The sequence below is a fragment of the Pinus tabuliformis genome, chromosome 9, assembly GCF_031772625.1.
Source record: "Pinus tabuliformis cultivar Carrire ecotype Pingquan chromosome 9, CPIR1, whole genome shotgun sequence".
Lineage (NCBI taxonomy): Eukaryota > Viridiplantae > Streptophyta > Pinopsida > Pinales > Pinaceae > Pinus > Pinus tabuliformis.
The window spans coordinates 83,664,003-83,670,156 of record NC_142307.1 but is presented as its reverse complement, the minus strand read 5'-3'; positions in this window follow the sequence as shown (position 1 = coordinate 83,670,156).

Below are 6,154 nucleotides of genomic sequence, written 5' to 3'. Positions count from 1 at the left end.
GTGCACAGATTCGCGGGCCATAAACAAGATCACCATTCGATACAGGTTTCCCTTGCCTAGAATGGATGATATGATGGACTGCCTTAGTGGGGCAGCGTATTTTACTAAGATCGATCTGAAAAGTGGGTACCATCAGATCAGGATAAGAGAGGGAGATGAGTGGAAGACAGCCTTCAAGACCAACGAAGGACTGTACGAATGGCTGGTCATGCCATTTGGATTGAGTAATGCTCCAAGCACTTTTATGAGGTTGATGAACGAAATGTTAAAAGAGTTTATAGGAAAATTTGTAATAGTCTATCTGGATGATATTTTGATTTTCAGCAGGACGAGAGGAGAACACCTTCAGCATATCCGAAGGGTGTTCGAAAAGCTGCAGCAGAACAAACTGCTGGTAAATTTAAAGAAATGTACTTTCTTGCAGAAGGAGTTGATTTATCTGGGATTCGTGGTAGTAGAGAATGAGTTAAAGATGGATCCAGAAAAGATTGAAGCGATCATGAGTTGGCCGTCACCCAAGAGTTTGTTCGAGGTACGTAGTTTTCACGGTTTAGCAAGTTTTTACCGGAAGTTTATCAGGAATTTTAGTGAGATCTGCGCACCCATGTTGGAGACCATCAAGAAGGCCAGTCAACCTTTTTGCTGGACTAAGGCGGCAGAAAACAGTTTCCAACTCCTGAAGCGTAAAATAACGGAAAGGCCAATCTTGAGACTGCCCGATTTCAGCAAACCTTTTCAGGTTCGGTGTGATGCCAGCGGGACAGCTATTGGCGCTGTACTCAGTCAAGAGGACAGACCAGTGGCATTCTTTAGTGAAAAGCTGAATGAGAGTCGGCAGAAGTATTCGTCATATGATAAGGAATTTTATGCAGTGGTTCAAGCCTTGAAACATTGGAGGCACTACTTGCTGGGGAATGAGTTCGTTTTGTTCTCTGATAATTCTGCTTTGCAGTATATAACTCAGCAGCACAAACTGAACCATAAACATGCCAAGTGGGTGGAGTACCTACAGAGTTTCACCTTTGTGTTGAAGCACATAAGTGGGCAGGCCAATAAAGTGGCGGATGCTTTGAGTAGAAGAGCCCTGCTCTTACAGGAAAGTGGCATACAGGTGATGGGATTTGAATACTTGAAAGATTTATACCAGATGGACACGGATTTCAAAGAGGCTTTTGAAGCATGCCAGAATCCCGTATTAAGAAATACAAGCCCATGGCTAGATTACAATCTGCAGGAGGGATTGTTGTTTCGAGGGGGACAGCTGTGTGTTCCAGATTGTTCGATGAGGGAAAATCTGGTGAGAGAAAAGCACAGTGGCGGACTAGCGGGACATTTTGGCGTCAATAAGACAGTGGAGCAGCTCGCGCATTTTTATTACTGGCCAAGGATGAATCGAGACGTACAACGATATATAACCAGGTGTAAAATCTGCCAACTAGCAAAGGGACACAGCCAGAACACGGGGCTGTATACACCTCTACCTGTTCCAAGCAGACCGTGGGATTCAGTCAGCATTGATTTTGTCCTAGGATTGCCTAGAACACAGAGGGGGTATGATTCGGTGATGGTAGTGGTGGACAGGTTTTCAAAGATGGCTCATTTCATTCCTTGCCGGAAGACAAGCGACGCCACGAACGTGGCACATCTTTTCTTTACAGAAGTAGTTCGACTACATGGCTTACCAAAAACCATTGTTTCAGACAGGGATGTGAAATTTACAGGACATTTTTGGCGCACCCTGTGGAAAAAGCTGGGCACACAATTAAACTTCAGCTCTGCGTATCACCCGCAGACTGATGGACAGACAGAGGTGGTAAACAGGAGTTTGGGCAACTTATTACGCAGCTTGACGGGAGAAAACTCACGTTTGTGGGACCGAGCTCTTGCGCAGGCAGAATTCGCTTATAACGATTCGCCAAACAGGAGTACCGGCCTTAGCCCATTTCAAATCTTGTATGGTATGCACCCGCGAGGAATACATGAGTTACGAGATTTGGGACAGCTAGAAAGAAGGAGTGCAGACGGGGAGGATTTTGCAGAAGCAATGAGTGAGCTGCATGAAAAGGTCAAGACGAGACTACAGGATAGCACGCAGAAATATAAACAACATGCAGACATAAGGCGGCGAGAGGTAAACTTTGAAATTGGGGACGAAGTCCTTGCACATTTGCGCCGGGAACGGTTTCCTAAAGGCACGTACAACAAACTGAAGTTTAAAAAAATCGGCCCATGTAAAATTCTGCGAAAATTCTCAGCAAATGCATATGAAATTCAGCTGCCACCTGATATAGGCATATCACCCATATTCAATGTGGCAGACCTGTTTCCATACCATGCCCAAGTAGAGGAAGGACGAGTGGTACAGCCACAACGGGACACCCAGTTCGAGGACAATCTTTGGAAGAAACAGTTACCATCGGTCAAGACTCATGAGATAGAAGGAATCATCAGCACGCAGGTGGCCAAAAAGACACGCAGAAAGGAATATCTGCGTTATCTCGTTAAATGGAAGGACCGTCCAATGGAGGACAGTTCTTGGCTTGACGAGATGCAAATCCGAAAAGCAGGTTACTCGGTGGAAGAACTCATGGAACGGAGCCATGAGAACTCTCTTTTACCCCGGCAGCCTGATGCAGGAGCATCTGGTCGACAGGGCACAGGCCGAGAAGTGGCAGAACAGGTTTCCGAAGAAGATTGGGAGAAGTGACAATTTCTACAGAAGGACAGCAAGACTGTCTTAGTCTTTTCATTATTATCATTTTTGCTCTTAAGGACCAGACTACAGCATTTAGTGATTAGTTTAAGTGACTTGTTAATTTGTTTCTGTTACCATTGTAATAACCGGTCCTAACTATAAATGTTAAGGGCTTGGTATAGATTTTGAATTAAGATTATTAGACTAATTAGGAACAGACCATAAATTACTGTAGACATCAAACTGTTGCGAGACAGCAAGCACAGGTAAACCCAAAATAGCCAAACCATGTAACTGAAGTAACCGCCAGATAACTATAAGCTGGAACTAACTAACAGTTACCTAACCACTGAGTTATGGTATAAAAAGCGGAGGAAAATACATGTAAAGGGTTCTGGAGTACGATATAGAAATAAGAGAAGCAACAGAGAATTATTTTTCCTTCATATATATTTCTTTCAGTGCATCCTAACTAGCTTACAGTCTGTGATTCAATGTCCTCAAAATATATTTTGCACCCACAGAAATTCCTGTAAATGTATCTATTTTGAATGCGAACCGTGACAGCATTCCACACAACATCCACGCACAGAACATTCTATTTCTAACTACTGAATACATCCATTCATTGCAAAGTCATTTTACAATCAAATTTCATTAAGTCGAGAGACAAGTGCACGCATACATACAATTCTGTTCATTATAAAAATCTGCAGGTCAAACAGTGACAGGGTAACTACAAAATACAGACGTCCCATAACCAGCGAAGCGAATTCAAGTGAAGAACAACAGAAAACGAGCAGTCAAGCCAGAAAGAGCCACGGCCCCAAACCACAGGTAAGCAACCGTGCCGAATTTCAAAAAAAAACAATTATTACATTTGCGGTGTGAACAAAATCTTTAACTAGACATAACATTGCCAACGGCCGAGTAAGCGAGGGTTCATACGATTAAACAAGCACGACTGTGGAATGACCTATTGACGGAGAGCAAAGGACTGTAACAGTTATTTACATTTGCCACGAAAACCCTCTGAAGATTACAGTGTGGGTCGAAACCCTTAACTACTTGACTCATTACCAAAACCCAGACACCCATGGCAAACAAATCTTGTGCAGACCAAAAGACACGGAAAGAGGAGAAATAGAAACAGAGCTACCCGAAAAGACAAGCTGTCGAATCCCTTGCAAGGCCACGGAACCGGTTACCTGCAACCACCGTGACAAACAACGTTAGGCCGCGGCATAAACAAGCTTGTGTAAAGGTGAATAAGCCATGAGAGCCGAATAGGCAGAACAGAAGAAAAAGATAGGGCCTTACCAGTTGTAACCAGGTCCATCAACTGCTGAAAGCTCAGAGATAACCTAACCACAGAGGAGCTGTGAAGGGTTAGGCGAGCGTTCAAGTTGGAAACACAAATGTATAGCATGCAACAATTTCTTACCTGAATCGACGGAGTTGAGCGATGACTTGGAGCCAGAGACGAAGCTGCAACTGTGAGCTTCCCACCGAGACGGAGTTGAAGTGTTGAACAGAACCCATTAACAGAACCGAATGCCATAACAGAGTCACAGAAAGCGGAGTGTTACAGAGAGAGGCAGAGTTCATAAACAGAAAACAAACACCAGGACAGAGTCACAGAGGGCGAGGAGTTGCAGAGGAAACCGAGCTCATGCACAGAGCCGAACACCAACATAACCACAGAGCCCAACAAACAGCGCAAATGACCGAAAGACCGCGAATAATCTGGAGTAAAGGCAAGTGAGTTTAGGGTTTTGTCAAATCCCAAGGCGGACAGGTGGTGCGTGGAGAGGCAGAGAGGTACGTGCGGGTTGATTAAATATCAACTGTCCATTAATTACACAATCGCAAATATCCCATTGCAATACAATCACACAAGGTTCACGTAAGGAGTGGAGGAGAAGGCCACGTGGGCTGGGTACCCATCATATATTCGACCGTACAATTTAGTGGTTCAATTGCCTTTTCAAAAGCTTTCACGCAGAATCCCGTGGGGTTTGTTCCGTTTTTCCTAGCTGAAACGAATTCTGTGAAGTATCTCTTCCAAACCACTCCCACTCTCAATGTCGTGGGACATGGCGAGGAAGATGTTGCTGTGTGATTTTCAAAAACTGCTTGTGCATCTATATTCTCCTTATAGAACGTATGGATGGTAACCATAAGAATGAGGCATGCAACAGAAAATCTCAATCTCGCGCCCCCCATTTGACTAAAAGAGGGGATCTACAAATGAGGGCGTAGAATGCTTCTAACCACTAAACCGGCAACAGGAATATGCAGATTGTGTTTGATTATCTATCAACGCTGCACCTATATATATATATATATATAGGTTTTCAAGATCCATTATGGAATCGTTTTCGTCTTCTTATTGAAATTTCGTAACGTATTTCGTGAAACGTAAGAACGACCTTCCGCTATTGTTAATTTGATTGTATATTCGAGTTAGAAGAAAAGTCAATTGTTGTCATTGTTATGGGGCCTTTTATAACCCCAACCGATTCATAGATGTAATTGACTTTGCCGCTTAGTCGTCATATAACATATAACCCAAACCCTCAATCAAATTACAGTGCCAATTCCATCCTGAATTTTTTTTTAGAATTCACGTATATAGCCAAAGGTATATTCCATCCTTGACCGGGTATTTTCCATCCTTGGAATGATTTATGTGTATGGCCAAAATTATATTCCATCCATGGAATGCTCTAACGGTCAAATATTCAACCCCTGAAACGGTGTGACAGCGTGTGTAGATGACCAAAACTTTCGGGCATGCTTGATCCAAGAATCTACCTGCTTACGCATGCATTGATCGAAGAAGGTTGGTGTGTTGCACATGATTTGCTGCGTAATGAAGGTATGATTATGATTGAGAGTTGTGTTTACAATTTGCTTTACAAAATGTTTCTGCGGAGCTTCCACTCTGCTTCCAATGAAAGTTGTGCGGAGTTTCCACTGAGCTTCCACGCAAATGGAATATCATTATTCAGACTACTCCTTTATTTGTTTACTCAAATTGTGATGATGGATGTTAACAAAGATTGTATTGGTCAAATTTTTTTAGAATGGGTCTTACTTTCCTCACATGCCTGGCTATATTAAATCGATTTACGCTTCCTCGTGACAGGGATAACATTTTTTAAATTACGTACTTAATTTTTTAAAATGGCAATTTGGCATATATTATATATATATATATATAGATATATATATATATATATATAGTTTTTTTTGAATATGAATAGGAAAGTTTATATATTTTTAAAATTTAAAAATAATAATGAAATAAAATTGTGATTTTTTCATAACAAAATGAAGCATTGCATTTTGAATTTTAAGTAGTTTTATAAAATTACTTCATTTTGAATTTTAAGTAGTTTTATAAAATAATAAGTAATTTTAGTAAGGTTATTTTCATGTTTAATTATAGAGTTT